This window comes from Micromesistius poutassou (genome assembly GCF_964030765.1).
Source record: "Micromesistius poutassou genome assembly, chromosome: 10".
Classification (NCBI taxonomy): domain Eukaryota; kingdom Metazoa; phylum Chordata; class Actinopteri; order Gadiformes; family Gadidae; genus Micromesistius; species Micromesistius poutassou.
Genome location: NC_140280.1, coordinates 6,062,555 through 6,080,215, shown reverse-complemented (window position 1 = coordinate 6,080,215; position 17,661 = coordinate 6,062,555). Strand labels below are relative to the sequence as shown.

General features: G+C 43.6%; 1 long non-coding RNA gene across 1 annotated transcript in view; it reads right to left on the bottom strand.

Annotated features, from left to right (window-relative positions):
• LOC311354688 overlaps positions 1-15,535 on the bottom strand; it is a 71,305-nt gene extending 55,770 nt beyond the window's left edge. Inside the window, exon 1 of the long non-coding RNA XR_014637290.1 lies at positions 14,919-15,535. This is a non-coding gene — a long non-coding RNA (uncharacterized lncRNA). The remainder of the gene's footprint in view (positions 1-14,918) is intronic.
• Positions 15,536-17,661: the final 2,126 nt, after the last annotated feature.

Below are 17,661 nucleotides of genomic sequence, written 5' to 3'. Positions count from 1 at the left end.
CCTTATGTCCTTGTTTTTTTCTTTTGCTTTTTTAAACAACCACAAACCGATGTGGAGGTTGCAACTGCCATTCATCAGTGAAAGTCAAATTAATGTAAGCATCATTCCAATCTGCTGTGTACTGCAAGCAGAAAATCAAAAGCAAATGATGATCTGATTGGAAGAGGTGAAACATTTTGATAGCGTGGCCTCCGATTATATAAACTGCTTCAATATAGTGGGAAAAAAAGGTACAGGTGCTCTGAAACTCAGAGTTTCAGGTGAGAGAAACACTCACCTACAACACACATAAGACTGCAGAGAAAACAAAACTCTCCCTAGTTCACTTTCCAGCTCCTCCAATCGGTCTATCTCTCATCTCTGATGTAAAGATGGTTAGTATTTGACTGTGTAATGTAACAGTGTTAACAACGGGGCAATACAAAGAGGATGAATTGAGTCCTTTCCGCACCACGAGCCGCTCTGAGGGCGCCCGTCGGACCCCGCCGCCCAGCGTCCCGCCCTGCAGAGATGGCTGGAAACTATCACAGCAGAGGCCCTGGCTCCGCTGACAGCTGCAACGCTCACAGAAAGGCAGTGCTCAAACGGTGGCGCGCATATGGCTTTGTCTTCACTTAAGTGTGTGTGTGTGTGTGTGTGTGTGTGTGTGTGTGCTGTGCACGTTTCTGCCTGTGTGTGTGCGTGTGTGTGTGTGTGTGTGTGTGTGTGTGTGTGTGTGTGTGTGTGTGTGTGTGTCGTAGGTGCATGCATATGTGGCGGTTGTGGTGTCGGGTGAAAGCGATGTGTGTACTTTCCACCCAGAGGGGGCCTCAAGCTGGGGAAATAGGGTGAGGCGGTGGAGTGGAGGGATGGAGGGAGGGAGGGAGGGAGAGGGGGAGGAAGGGAGGCGCTACAGGAGGGGAGGGGCCAGCTCCAGCTGAACTCAGTGCTCTGTAGCAGCGCTCGGGGGCGTGAGGTCACAGAGTCCAGCATTCCTCCGGAACACTCGTCTGTTTACACGACTGCCGCTGCGTGGAGGGAGGAGGGGGAGGAGGGGGAGGAGGAGGAGGAGGAGGAGGAGAGGGAGCCAGGGGGGAGAGGCAGAGAGGGACGGCGGCCCTTACTGCATGACTACAACATCAGATAACACTCAGGGCTTCACATTAATGTAACATTGCAGGGGCCCTGGACAGATAAGGGCCCTTTTATTCATTGATATGAGGAGTTGAGTGTGTGTGGAAGAGTACATGAAAACCGGACCTCTCCGTTGTTCTCTCGGGCCATTCTTTCAAAACACATACTGAACACACACACACACACATACACACAGAAACGCTTGCACACACACGCAAACATGCACACACACACACACACACACACAAGCCCCACGTCCGTAGAGCCAATAGTCGCTCGAAGTCTTGCAACCTCTCAGCCCGGGAGAGAAGGAACACACCCAAGGGTGTGTTCGTTCTTTCCCGGGTTCTTCTATCTTCTTCTTCATCGTATTCACATGGACAGTGACCCATGCAGATGACATACGTGATGTTTTTTATCAGCGTGCATGTCACAAATATTGGATCGGTTACGCTTGAGGGACTCTAGGAGCGACTGAAGTTTCAAAGACCGCATCTGGCACTCGCCCTACACACCCCACCCTAGCTAGGTGCGGTGCAATGTAACAAGCATGCACTAATAAGTAAGCATTTTAACTCATTCCAGGATGCTTGGAAATTAGAGGGATAGAGCTTTTTTACCATACAACTTACCCTACCAAATATTCTGTGGCACGTCCCCTGTCGTAATGTTGCACTATTAACTATTAATAGTACAACGTGTACTATAAATCACCATGTCCAAGTAAAAGAACATTTAATTGTATTAGTTGCAGTGGTCACAACGTGAAACACCAGCAGCATTATTAAGAGGGCCAGAGGCCTAGTCTACTGGTCTTACCTTGACGCAGTTTGGACTTTTTTAGGAGGAAAACAAGCTGTCTAATCCCATGGTTGAAACGAACCAGGCTTATCTGCATAGTGTTATTTCTGTACAGACTTTGGCGTTGAACTTGTGTGTTAGCTGGTGGGTGGTGTGCGGGGTGTGTGTGTGTGTGTGTGTGTGTGCGTGTTTGTGTGTGTTGGGGGGGGGGGGGTGTTGGGAGGGAATGCTCAACAGCTCTCTCTGCTTGGTCGCTCCGTTCTGCTCTGACTTCGGCTAATTTGGTCTGAACTTTGACTGGAGCTCCTCTCTCTCTCTCTCTCTCGCTCTCCCTCTCTCTCGCTCTCCCTCGCTCTCCCTCTCTCTCGCTCTCCCTCTCTCTCTCTCTCTCTCTCTCTCTCTCTCTCTCTCTCTCTCTCTCTCTCTCTCTCTCTCTCTCTCCCTCTCTCTATCTCCCACTCTGTCTCTCTCTTCTCTATGCCGCCGACCTCCCCAGGGCTCAAAAGGCTGCCGGCCAGCTGCTGCTGGTGTCCAGGAGGGAGCACAACAGAAATGGGGAGTGACACCGTCCGGGCCCGGGGAGACAGTGCTCCGACTGTACTGAGGAGGACCAGAGAGGGCGGTGGGGGGTGGGGGGGTGCGGAGAGGTGGGGCGGCTGCAGGGTGGACGTTGGTGGTGGTGGTGATGCGGGATGGTGGGGGTTGAGGGGTTGAGGGGTTGAGGGGTTGAGGGTCGGGAAGGGTGGAGGGTGGATGGTGGAGGCCACGGCCGTCAAAGGCTTCATTGTCCGCCGGACCGAGGCGAGGGCAGCTTCACGTGCGGCGCATGATTCTCTCGGCGGGCCCGCAGGAGAGCGAGGCCAGCCTGACCCTGCGGCGCGCTGGGAGGACACAGGCAGGAGGCCTCCGACGGCAGGTTAAAGTGTAACCATGCCATGTTTTCTCAGGAGTGTGTTTATCCAGAGGACCAACGCTGGGGCCCTTTTGTTTAACTAAGTGCAGAGACTCGCCCTAAAAGTAAAGCCTCCCAGAAAACACACAGGAACCAGGTGGTCCGCCTATGTTCCATCTACCGCCGTGCCGTGCACAAGGTGGTGTGCTGCTGCCGGTTGTGTGTGTGTGTGTGTAGGGACTCGTGCACGGACCCTATATGCGCACCGACTCGTGCGTCCCATGCACATATAGGGGGAGATCCTATACGAGACAATGCGGGGACGCGACGCCAAACCAGTAAAGGCCACGCGAAAAATAACTAAATTTAAAAAAAGGGCTACGGAAATGTTTTGGGGAATGCCCACTGCCGGCGCATGCTGTATCACCTCACTGACCCTCGCGCAGAGAACGGGACTGTGAAACCCAGAGGCACCTCTGCTTTTGCAGCAAAGGGGGAAACAGCTGCAGACAATTAAATGCAAAGTAGTGTAAATGATGAGGCCGTGTCAGCGGGTTCAGCCGGGCTGCAGAACTGGTTTGTTGCAGCGCCGCCGCGCCACTCGTGTTTCTTTCACAAGACGATCCGTCGGGTTTGCGACGTGAAAAGAAACACATAGCTGTGCTCCCCCCTGATCTAGGTTATTCTGCCAGTGCGACAAAGAAGTCTTTACAACGGAACATTGAAAACACAAATAATAATATTATTATTCCTAATTTGCAAAAATGTGCTTTACGTATTAAAGTATTCAGAGAACAATAACAATGTACAAATAGCAATGATAACAAAGCAAATACTGACAATTGAGGAAAAGTATGTCACGGTATGAAAGTGCACATGGTGAAGTGGACAGAAAATGTTGAATGTGTGAAGTTGGATGTGCTGCACATTTCCCTGAGGGAAAGATCTCTTGCTGATATTTGAGACATTCTCCAGGGTTTCCATTTGACCTGAATTACTAGAAGCAAGAATAGTACAGTGAGTGCCTTCCTTCAAGTGCATAATGCCACGACATAATGCTATTCCAAATAAAGAAAATCGTAGAAATATCTCCAAAATATCTATCCTAAATATATCACTTTGGAACGTTGTCCCCTAGCTGCTTGCAGGTACCGCGCAAGCTCGCAGAGAATGGACAAAATGGCCGTTTTAGAAACGACTCCAACAAATTCCTAACAGTTGACAATGGCGCATTGAGCAGTCATCGGTGCCGAGCAGAAACTGTGGTGACCTTGGCAGATGTGTCAAATAGTACGAACAATTAGGAGGCCCTCGGATAGGTGTTGAGTCGATGGTGGTAGAAAAAAAAAGAAAATGGACTCTGGCCTTATTTTATTCCCTGGTCATATAGAATAAATACCCTCCGACTCACTGAATGACAATGCTAATAACAGAATATATACCTTAGACAGGAATGCATATTTATTATGAGATAATAATAATGAGGATAATTCATATTTATTCCTTTAAAAAATGTCAACAAATTCAAACAGCGTCTGTTTGTATTTGTTTTGAAGAGCTATTCTAAATTATTGCTGAGGCATTGGTTAACATCAAATCCATGATGTACGTTTACAGTACAACTTGGCCAATATACAATTGACACCTGCCGAATGGGGTCATAGGATACGTTGATCGCAAAATAGGATCAAATTGCAGGTAATGAAATCATTCAAGTCCATGAACATAAGGACATGTTCAAGTACGTGTAGAGAAACCCAGAGACATGCGCAATCATGGAACGCAAGCAAACACAAAGTATCTACTACTTTCTATGAACATATCATTAAACTAGTTTTCCACTGGTAGTACATATGTAAACCTCACCCTCCCTAACCTGCCTTCACTCTTAGAGGTACAGTATGCAACATTTCTGCATTCAAATATCTAATAACTTATATAGACCTATTATATATGTTGTTGAACGGTATACTTACATTATTCAAATTGGCCAACAAAATTAAAACCCAGAGAAATCCATAGTTTTTATCAAGATAACTGACGTTAAATTTGGTGAGGTCACAGGTCAATGCCGTCATATCCATTTTACCCCCAAACAACACGCGAAACAAATGAAGCAGTATCCAGGTAAGACCTAATCTCTTCTAGTTTACTACAATGTGTTACTATGACAAATGGCCAAAGCCAGCCCCCAAGTTCATCAATATTGTTTCCTGTACATTGAAAATGTTTGACTTTTTGAAACGGATCAAATCTTATTTCATAGTTAAGCTTCGCAGAACACATTGATCAGAGAGGAGTGCTACTGGCCTCACTTGGATCCGGTCTCCTGCAGCTAGAAACACAGGACAAATACCAACGACTGTGCCTTTAAGTTCCCTGCGTCACATAATTATATCTGTTGAATATCCATTATCTCTTCCCTTAAAGGTACAAACACACTCCCACCTGAAAGGCTACATTTCTAAGAACAAACTTGTTATCGCTGACTTCACACGAGACTTAGGCTACTGTATATACAAAATGAGTGACCCTTAATGGCACACTATGTAACATCGTCAACAAGTGTTGAAAATGGGTTCTGCGATCCAAATTCACAATATTGGAGAGAATTGTCTCCACCCACCCCTTCCTCTCCAGACTCAGACGCTAATGATGATATTTTGTTTGTAAATCATAAACCAGCCCTTGCGGCCTCTGTCTTGAAATCCTTCTGGGCTCTAAGCCCTCTCTATCTTTATAATGTAACTCCTGTTTTGTTTCTTTTACCTGTGTAAAAGGCAATTTCCAAATAACAAGGGTCTTAGAAATGACCAACATATGTTCAAATAGTTGAATCCCTTTGGAATGCACAAAAAACTGCCGTTTTAAAAAACGACTAATTCCTAACAGTTGACAATGGTGCATTGAGCAGTCATCGGTGCTGAGTAGAAACTGTGGTGACCTTGGCAGATGTGTCAAATAGTACGAACAATTAGGAGGCCCTCGGATAGGTGTCGAGTCAATGGTCGTTCAAAAAAAACTAAGTGGACTCCGGCCTTTTTTCCTTCCCTGGTAATTTTTACAGTTGAATAAATACCCTCTAACTCATGCTCAACGCCAATGCTAATAACAGAATATCCAACCCCTAATTACCTCGGAAATGTAAAAATGGACAAATTCAAACAAGAACTGTTCTCAATCGTTGCTGAGGCCGTTGTTTGTATCCGAGGGTACAGGACATACCTTTCGATTGATGCCATCGGACGCAAAGTCATAGTCGTGTTCATAAGTTCACACATGCAAACCCCCAGACATGCACATCATGGAACGTATGCAGACATACACCTGTTACTGTGTAGCCTGCATATAAAACTGTTCCACTGATAGTACATAAGCAAAAGTCACCTTCACTAACCCGCCGTCACTCTTAATATAACCCCTCAGGCTCACAGAATGATCAAAAGAAAATCTTAAACGCACACAAACACAAACCCATTTGAAAGGCTATCTTTCTAGGATCACACACGTTATCTCTGACTTCACAGAAAACATAGGCTAATGTATATGCAATAAGAGTGACATTCAGGCCTAAAGCAAATGGTTATCACACAGCGGAAGTTGCAGCTACAGCCTTCCTTCCTTCCTTGCATGTGTGATTAGAATAGGTGTAAATAGAAAAGGCATTTCTTAAAGGGAATAGTGCTGAGTGCTGTACCGAAGATACTTCAATTTATGTTTATAAAACTAGATGGTTTAAGACAATTAGAAATTGCTGAACTCATGTGAAAATATTGTAACATTGCTAAAAAGATAAAGTCTGACTGGAGTAAGAGTATTAACAAACAAAACATTTGAACAATTCCCAACTGCTGTTAAAAGTTAGTGTTCAAGCTAGGCTAGGCAATTTATTTTAGAAGAATCAAATCCTGACAGAATACATTCTAGAATCTATTTGGCCTAAATAAAATGATAGGAATGGCCTGCATGTCTGTCTGTCTACCTACCTTTTGCTAAGGCATATGTCATATGATTTGGGGGAGTGGCTTTGGAGGGAGATCTGAAGGGAGGGCTGGGATTTTTTCGATTCTACAATCTACATTTCCCTGTGTGGTTTCTTCAAATAGCCTACCCTAGCTTTAAACAAATAACTTAATTAAAGTGATACCGTTTGAACCTAGGCTTAAGGGTATGATAAGTATTAGTAGTAAGTATTAGAACTAATATAAGCACGATATGTAGTATAAGTTTACTAGTACCAGTAGTAGAAGGAGAATGATACGTAGTAGGAGTAGTATGATAGGCCTATTAGTATGATAAGTAGTAGGACCAGTATCAGTATGATATATAGTACTATTATAATAACAAAGGTATGACATCATTTGTGTTTGTAACTTGAGATAAAGTAAAGGGTGTTGTTTCTATTCTTTAACGGCTAGGTGGAGTATAGGTCACAGGATGATATGGCTGATACTGCTGAAATCTGTGGATTCTCAGCTTTCATATGCTTTATCAGTTGTATAGATAGCATGATGTGAAATATACTTTTAGCCATAGGCTCGTTCTCAAAAAGTATAAATCTGATTACTATAAATTGGAAATGGTCATGCTCAGTAGAAGTAGATGCACGTGTGGATATCAAACATTTGTAGTGTATGTGAGTATGTGAGTTTATTTGTGAGTGTCAAAGGGTGTTGAAGATAAGACTGTTCTCTCGCCTTCTAGTCTCAAGAAGGACACTGGTTATCACATTCAAACAACCGATGCTCAAGAAGCATAATTATAGTTAAGTATTTAATTAAGTATTTAAACGCCATACAAACAAGAACCACTGTTACAGTTTAAGCTTAATATTGTGAGTGAAAGCTTTAGGTTTTCAGGCTCTACAGTGTCCAAAAATGTTAGCTTTTGCTGTGCTTAGCACATTGCTTAGCAGCATTCCCCTAATAAAGCCTCTAATATTAATGAGACTACATGAATGGTTAAATGGCACCTCTAAATGAGTACCGTACACTATCATCCTGAGCCTGCTAGTTACAAGGAATTGTCTTTGTTTTATCGAAGTCAACCAAATTGCTAAGTAATGTACAGTATAACAACCCATCCCTTACAATGGTTTGACTGCATTGTTCAGCATAAAATGTGGTAAATAAAAATCAAGCAGATTTTATTCACCCTCTTCATCTTCCTCAATGTTTTTAATGAAAACTTGATTTGATCAAAAAAAACTATTCCAGCTCCTTTAGACCAGAGCACATTTTATTATAGCTCAAATGGTCAAGTTATAACAGTAATATTATAATATCACTCATCAACAAATTCTACATCGGGCCAACTAAATCACGCTAGCTGGATTGCTTGAAAAATATTCCTGGTCATTCCGGGTGTGCTACCCGACGTTTACAGATCCACATCCTCCCCTCGACTACCGCCTCCCTGAACCGTCCCTGCCTCGGCTCAGCTGTCTAAAATGGTGGCCAAAATAGAATCCTTGAAGGGAAGGCCGCTGACAACCGGCAAATGGCAGCGACTACAACAGAAACCGCCAGCCTGACTCAAACTGCAAAATTGGTTGACAGTTGTTAACAAATGGATTGGATGCGATTTTTTAAATAATGTGTTCCGATTTATTATAACCAGAAAAAAAAAATTAAACTGGCTTATTTTTTGCATCTCCAATATTCGGTTCAAGAGCACAAAGCTTCGTCAGATGAGTGCTCACAACACACCATGAAGGATGAAGAAAATACAATCACGCAAAACCCAGAGAAAAGCCATGGAAAGAGAGTGGAGCAGCACACACACACACACACACACACACACACACAGTAAGCTGTGCCTGCTCTGGGGTAGTAGAAAGAGTGGTGTGTGGTATGCCGTTCCCAGGTGTGAGTGTGTTGGTCTGAACTACACTCGGGGCGTTGGCAGATGAACTACATGCTGAGAGAAGCTCTCCTGGAAAAAACACAGTGGCAGAGCAATCATTAATCAAGAATAGCCTTGTTTGTTATTTAGATTTATATTTACATTGGCGGTTTTACAGAGGAATTTAACCCCGGAGCCCTGGCGATCACCATTCATAAAAATAAGAAAATGGTGCTTTTCAACCGCGGAAACCATGACGTTCCCACGTATTGTCAAGCAGAGAACTTGTTTTTCCTGGTGCAAAGGACACGGTTACAGATGCCACTTAAAGCAGTGTAAATAATCTGAATTAAAAAAGAAGTGAGGATATGAGACTTCTCATCTCAGTGTTCAAAGCGCTGAACAATATCCGGTTCCTGTCCTCATGGTCCCTCTTGATGACGGCGGATTTGGAGATTATGTGCGGTGCCATGGCCTCTTTACCTCCAAACTCGCCCTGTGCAGGGAACCGGCTCCAGCCCCTGGCCATAGGCCCCACCAAAGTGCTTTAGCTTCTGGAGAAAACCAGATCAAATACAGGAGACCTGTTCAGCAGCACTTTGACTCTTTCTTTCCTTCTTTATCATGCTCTCTCTCTCTCACACTCCCTCCCTTTCTCCTCTTCCTTCTCTACTTCCTTCTCTCGTTTGCCCTTCATTCTGCATTCTCTCTTTCTTTCTTTCCCCGCCTCTCTTTTCTATTCCTCCCTTCCTTCCGCACTCCCCTCCACTGCCTCTGTCCCTTGTATCTCTCTCATTCTCTTCTCTACTCTCTTCTTCACTCTGGCTCTCCTTCAGTCTCTCTCTCTCTCCTTATCTCTCCCTGCTATCACTATGTTCACACCCCTTCGTTCTCTTTCTCCCTCTCGCTCTCCCTCACTCTATCACTTTTCCCTTCACGTTTTTTCCTGTTCACACCACAGGGGGGATGGGGGGGGGTGGTCCGTACCGAAGCCTTGTCACATGTGCTACCTGAAGACGGCTCACGTGCACTACCTGAGGAGGGAAAACATCTGGATACGTTCTGAGGGCTGTAATCCTAGAGGCTCTCTGACACTTTTAATCCCCCTTTAAGCGCTGTGTTTATTTTGCTCTCCTTCCTCGGTCAATAACCCAGCTCCTCAGCAGGACCCACCAGGTAACCCAGGCCGACACCATGAGGCCCTCGGGCAGGGTAGAGCGCCATCCACCTCACACAGAACAAAGACCAGAGACCAGGGACTAGAAGACCAGAGAGCAGAATACCAGAGAGTAGACACCAGCAGACCAGAGAGTAAAGACCAGAGACCAGGGACTAGTAGATCAGAGAGCAGTATACCAGAGAGTAGACACCAGCAGACCAGAGACCAGGGACTAGAAGACCAGAGAGCAGTATACCAGAGAGTAGACACCAGCAGACCAGAGAGTAAAGACCAGAGACCAGGGACTAGTAGATCAGAGAGCAGTATACCAGAGAGTAGACACCAGCAGACCAGAGACCAGGGACTAGTAGACCAGAGAGCAGTATACCAGAGAGTAGACACCAGCAGACCAGAGAGTAAAGACCAGAGACCAGGGACTAGTAGACCAGAGAGCAGTATACCAGGGAGTAGACACCAGCAGACCAGAGACCAGGGACTAGTAGACCAGAGAGCAGTATACCAGAGAGTAGACACTAGCAGACCAGAGAGTAAAGACCAGACGCTAGAGACCAGTAGACAACAGTTTAAGAGATCAGAGACTAGATACCATTAGACAAGAGAGCCATTTGTTTAATTTGAAGATGAACCACTGGTAGTGGCCACAGTTTAACAGGTTTGACGTAGTTAGTAATGCTAAACTCTATATTTCTGTTTCTGAGTAGACTTTTTAAGCATATACAATACAACACAGGGTTAAAGCCTGAATCTGATGCAACCACTAGACATGGCAAAAGATTGACAGAAATTATGAATTAATACCGTCCTTCATTAAAATAATGGTGGAAGTTCCTTCTAGAATGGTATTTGGTGAAAAAAAAAGCAAAGAATGACATTATTAACCAACTGCCAAGGTGATTTAAATGTATTTATGTGACTCAAAAGGGAGTGTGATCAAATAATTTACAGGTATCATAATATTGTTGTATACACAGTAATATATAACATCATATCGCTCTACACTCCCTAAAACAAGAGAGCCCAATATGATCTGAAGACTGCAAGTCCTTGGCGACCAATGAACTCAAAATGTGTCACGTTGCAATAATCTTGCATTCATTTGTATAATTATCCGTTTTATTTGAAAGAAAGAACCACACATTATGTTTAGGTGAGACCAAAACCACCTGAAGTACAGGATCAGTAGGATTAGGTTGGCAAGACAACGAAGGAGAGGAAATTGGTAAAAGAATAAAAAGAAAAGAAAAGAAGGGCATATTTAAAAGGAAGAAGGAACGGCGAGAGGTCGAGAGGTGACAGGGGCCCAGAGAGAAGTGGGATAGTCATATTTCACAGCTGACAGCGAGCGTGTGGTCTGACAGGCGGGCAAAGAGTTTAAAGTACTTTCTTTTTTTACGAGGGTCAATCCCTCCCTCCACACAGGTCCAGACACCACCGGCACAATGCTCCATACAAGGACAACACAGAACTCGCTTCCTCCCAAAGTGTCGCTTCCCAAAGCACGGCTGATCGACATCGGGACAAGAGAAGAGGCGCACGGCGGAGGATGGGTCTGAGACACTGAGTGGCCACAGAACGGGAACGGAAAGAGTCTGATTTTGACCGTGACAAATGAAAGCGGTTTAACTTAAACGTGGCACTTTGTGTTGACTGTAACAGGCTAACTTTAGAACAGGGGAAAAACGTCCAACTGTTTTTCCCTGATAAAACAACAACAACCGATAAAATATAAGGCACACAACCTCTCTCTTCCACAAAGCGGAGAAGACTTGCGGCGTTGCTGCAGCCTGGCTCGCCGCCGTTCATACCCGTGAACCTACCCACCCCCCCACCCCCATCTGGGATCACAAGGTCATCAGATAAGAACCAGCTCTGTTCTTCGTTGCTGTCAGATGCTTAAAGGCGATACTGACATTTACAGTTGGGCCCCCCTTCTTAGACTAAGAAGTGCCTTGGACCACCAATCAGATCTGATGACACCTCTCTGAAACACTGTAGTTTTCCGCAGCTTTTGCGTGGTAGTTTGGGTGATTGAGTGCAGGCCTCTGCTTAGCTTATGCACAGCATTTGGCTGTATTTTTCTCCTCCCATATATGTATTGTATGTTTGGAGCATGAGGTATGAGTGTGTGTGCTTAAGATAGTATGTCTAGATGGGTGGAATAATTGGGTTTGGCTCTGCACATGTGGGTAAGTGTACAGTATGTTGATAATGTATTGCATTGTGGAACAATGTATTGCACATAGATATTTATCTACAAACTAACTATGTTCCCTACTTACTAGCTTACACTAACGTACTTACACACACACACACACACACACACACACACACACACACACACACACACACACACACACAACAATAACTGTTGCGAGGCAGTTTATGCAAACTCTAATCGATTAAAGAACAAATCAAAGCATTTCAAATCCGTATGGGCAATGAATTCATGGAAGATATTGCTGCCTTGGACCCTGGTTGCTTTCAGGGTAATTACCCCCCTGCATAACCACTGTTGGGGGCCAGTATGCACAAAACATTGTTATTATCTCAGTAACATGGCTGTTATTCAAGCGCTGGTGTTTTGACCCGATTGTTCCAGAAAACTGTTCCCATCAAGGCTATACGTCAACATCATAGAAAGCAAAACAGTGTCTGTTTTGTGAAAAAATAGCTATTATCTTTGTATGGACAGTGTACCACCAGGAACAACACACACAAGTCCTGTCATTGGATTTTGTATTACAAAGACTTCTTTTTCCAATTTATGATGTTCCGATTTATGATGTTAATAATGCTCTGTTAATAAACGTAATCTCAATTACGGGCCCGGCTATCTCGCATCTCTTCATAATGTTCAAATATGTTAACTACAAACACAGCCTCGGGATAAGGTATGTTGGCAAACCATTGAATCATGGAGACCTAAAACCTGGCAAGGAACCAACACTGGTCAACTTTTCTTCTCCCCCCCCCTCTGCTGCTGAAATGCGTACCATTGTCTGCATACCTCAAACCTCAGCCACTTCACCTGTCACTTCCGAAGTCACCTAGTGTCGATAACACATCCCGGACAACAACGATGATTACGACCCAGTCAGGTTAATCATCGGTAAGTGTAAGGGCATGTATAGTGGAGGATTACTCCACATTGTATGGTGGCAGCGACCTGTTTGTTAGAGCCCCTGGGTTCGGGGAAGAGTGACCTTCAAACAGGCATGTTCTAATTTTCCACAGAGGTCAGCAGCTAAGAATGTGAGGCATTTGAAGCTGGGAACCTGGCGTTCTCATCGCCATAACCACATATTTTTTTACTCCTGCGATATTGAAATGCTTGCTTTAAACCTGTGCTGTGCTTCTTTGTTCATATAGCGCAGTCCTCCAAAGTTATCTGAAAAATGGAACTTGACACAACCCTGATCAGCAATTTCAGGAATTTGTTCTTTTTACGTTTTGGCTTTGGTGACAAACATTTTCAGTTCAAGATCTGGTCACTTTAAGACCCTTTAAGTCCCCTTGTGGCTCATGTCCTATAAGAGTTGTTTTTTGTTGCCTGATTCCTGGCTATATCCTTTCATGAAGCATTTGTTTGCTCCTAATATGTGAAAAGAGTTAATTGCTACGGGAAACAAACATTGGCCAACATTTTTAAACAACATTATCTTTGTAGTGGCTTTTGCAAAAGGACAAAAAAACAGGGGCTCTATTTCTGTCGGTTTCCCTGCAGGATGTGCTCTGACAACACACAGGGACCCCCTTCCCCATGCCCTCCACACTTCAGTCCTCACCTCAAACTCCACTTACCACTGATAAGTGAACTTTCTCTATGGTAGGATGAACTGGTTTTGGTGTGGGTGGCATGGGTACAACTCACTAAACGGCCACTATATGACCATCACTTGGACTATCGAAAACGTGACCCATCGATTTGCTGAAATTGTCTAAGATGAAGGTTTGAGTTGAGGAAAGAGGATTACCTTACAAGTCTGGTCTCGCTGAAAAACAAATAGCTGTGTGACGGCATTAGATTACTGAGTGAGATTACATGGGACTATGTCCTGCTGTAATGGTTGTTAGTCTGGATGAAAACACCAAGTCAAAAGAGTCCATGAAGGGAAGACTGAGGTGGACTGTTTGGAATTTGGACTACTTTTGGTACACTAATTAGATGATGATTCAGTCTTTATGTTTGGACGTATTATAATTTAACCATCACTTTTTATCATTCAGTGCTAATGTAGATTGGTCTACTTATGATTTAGGGAGGGGCTTCGAATAAGTGGTCAATCATGGATGGTTTAGTGAAAATCTTATTTGGTAACATGCAAGATGCGATGTCTCTCAAGCTATCCCAACAAGTGGTTTCAATATAATATCTGAAACTCTACTGCTGTCTTTTCATCTAGTTATTTGTTATTATCCTTATTCAGATGGTCAGTGTCTAACTTTATTATTAGGTCAATTACAAGTTCAACTTTAGTTACTACAATGGATAAAATGTACCCCTTTTGTCCTTTGTGTACGTGTACGTGTATGTGTATGTGTATGTGTATGTGTATGTGTATGTGTATGTGTAGGTGTGTGTGTATGTGTGTGTGTGTGTGTGTGTGTAAGTTTGTATATTTTGATGGACGCGTGTCTATTTATAGACACTTGTGACACGTCAACATCTGTGCTAAAAGATGTACCATCAGAAAACCAAACCAGCCGTACCTCCTCCAAGTATGATTAAGACCAGTCAACCTATCAGAAGACCCAAGACACACACACACGCAATCAGGATCACTAGCTTACACACAAGCACAACAGCAAACACATACATAAAAATGCATACACACAAACACACACTACCAAATATGCACTAATACAAGCACACACACACACACACACACACACACACACACAATCAGGATCACTAGTTTACACACAGGCACAACAGCAACACAAGCACCGAGTGGTAGATATGTAGCACAGCATGTCCAGAAGTCCTATCAACAGTGCCATAAACAGACCTCTTGAGCCGACAGCGGTGAGACTGGCAGCTCAGGGTTTGTTACTCAGTAACTTCAGCTGTTCAGCGGAGGGACTCACCTTTCTTTGTGTGTCGGAGCTGCTGCAACTCCTTCCAACTCCCCTCTGTTTCTGACCACTCGACTCTCTTCCTTCAGCTCTCAAATCCTCCCAAGGAGACACAAACTAAACTTTTTTGCGCACGTGTGTAGTTTACACACGCACACACACACACACACACACACACACACACACACAGTTCCTCTATGCGTGCATTTGTTATTGCTAGTCATCCGTCTAGATGCAGAACAGCCTCGGTCCCACTGCTTGCTGCAGGAGTTCCTAATGTGACAGCACTAGTAAACAATGAAGGAGAACCCAGAGAGGGAGAAAGACATAAAATAAGAGAGAGAGAGCGAGAGAGAGGGAGAGCAAGAGAGAGTGAAAGAGAGAAAGAGAGAGAAAGATAAGTAAGACAGAGATAGAGGGATAGTGAAGTGAGACAGAGCGAGAGAGAGAGAGAGAGAGAGGGAAGAGATAAACTTAGACAGAGAGAGGGAGAGAGGTAGAGTAAGGGAGAAAGGGAGTAAGACAGAAGGAGGGAGAGCGAGAGAGATCGAGCGCTCCAACACGCAGGTGCACGCTGGCTTTTTTGCAAATAAAGAATGAGAGTGGCCGACACACAGAGAGCATGCCTTACACAGACTGCAGCCCTGCATGAAACCGACGCCGTCTGTTTTCTACTGGCCCCTGCTTACCAGGGACTCCAAACTCACTGCACCTCCCTCCTCCTCCTCCTCCTCCTCCTGCTCCCCGTGTCAGTCCTCCACTCTCTCTCCTTTCCTCCCTCCTGCCCTCTCTCCCTCCCTCCCTCCCTCTCTTTCAAGCGCTGAAACTGAAGAGAAGCTCGCAAGCATACGCACAAAGAAAAGCACAACTCAGAAACTTTCCCGCTTCCTTCTTCAAGTTGCTCCTGAGATGTGTGCTGGGACATCATGTGCTACAGGTCCATTGTCCAACTGGAAGAATCACATAGTTTCCACACTATTCTCACATTGTAATACATTACCTTGATAATGAAATCCTAAAAGAAATGTCTTGGCTGTGACATTTTCTTAGAGAGCTTAATATAAGCTGCATATTGTGATGCTTTATCCACACTCGTCTTTTAAATATAATCTTACGAAGGGTTAAGAAGTAGGAAGTCTTTCTTTTGAAAGGACTTCCCCCTTTCAAGAATCCAACAGAGCATTCATGACTTTGTTAACACTTAATGGTCCTGTTAAACTGAAGGCCTTTTAAATCATTATTTTACATTCTTTTCATTGTGTATTATTATTACCTACCACTGCCACTACCACTACCACTGATTGAATAAAGTTGTATAATTTCTTGGCAGCAGTACTAGATTTTAGGTTAATTTCTTACTTTTTGGTTGCCTCCTATTGGACTTTGGCTAGACTTGCAATAACATTTGTTTGTAAAATGGGCATACGATCATCGTTTCCACATAAATTTCATCAAGATCTATCAAAAGATTTTTGATATCTTGATTTTGCAAATGTTTTAATATTTGTATTTAATTTTATTAAGCCGGATACCAACATCTAATATTTCTTTCAATACCACTGTCGCTTCAATATCATACCAGGTGAGTGCAACCCCTTCAGAAAATTTGATCACTCAACTATATTGAAATCTGAAACTTGAACTTGAAATCCAAAGAGCAAAAGAAAACTTCAGAATATGCCGAGATTGGTTACAGAAAGGCAACAAGAATAAACTTTACTAAAAGGAAACATTCCAGACCTAAAAGTATTCTTAAATATAACCTTTGCTGCAATATTTTGGTTGGCAGCAAACGTGCCTTAAAAATACCATTTAGAATATATTCTAAATATATTCTGAAGGAATCAAGAATATATTTTTGTCCTGTCTGCTTTATATTGTGCTCCTTACACTCAACCGATCAAAACCCATTTAAACACAGCGTCTTTAAATCAAGTTGAACTCCTACCACTCAGGGTCTTTCCAGGAGTGTGTTTGGGGTGAAAATAAACCTGTATGGGCCCACCCCTACGAAATGTACAATCAAATAAGTAAATATTGTGAAGTCAACACATGCTGTGAAGATCCCCACAGTTCTGCAAAGGGCCGGCTGTCATTTCACTGTGACTCCTGTCCCAAATGTCACATTAAAGCAAGCAGCCCATTACACAAACAGTGGCTAGGGGGTATGTCGTAAACAGCCAGCCGTCCACACAGGTAAGCACAGGCTGACACACATCACAACCACAGGAGACATGTGCTGTGGTCCTACTACACACACACACGTCCCCTTGTTCTCGCTCACACCCTGTCGCCCTCCCAGGCCAATTCAACCGCTCGAGTGAACGAAGTTGATGCACTCCCTCTCTCTGTCTCGCCCCAAAATGATCTTTCTTTTTTGCATGCATGTATTTTTGGGGGATATGGGTATGCTTAATATATACTGATTTAAACACCAAAACATAACATTACACTCGCAATCTTTCACCTAATGTATTTTATGTATCTCTTCAATATATTTGCTCACACATATACTATTGTATTGTCATTGTATTTGACATATGCTCTGTTTTTTTCTTTGTGAATCAGTCTTTCATTTAAATTATTCAGTACAATTCGGTTGAATTCTACCCAAAACTGGCACAATACAAAACAGTCCTCACATAAATGAATCAAGTTGTATAGTTATATGGCACTAATAATGGCTAATTATTACAATTCTTAATCTGTTTCCTATCAAGTCGGAAATACAGTTTTCACAATGCTGCACACGTGA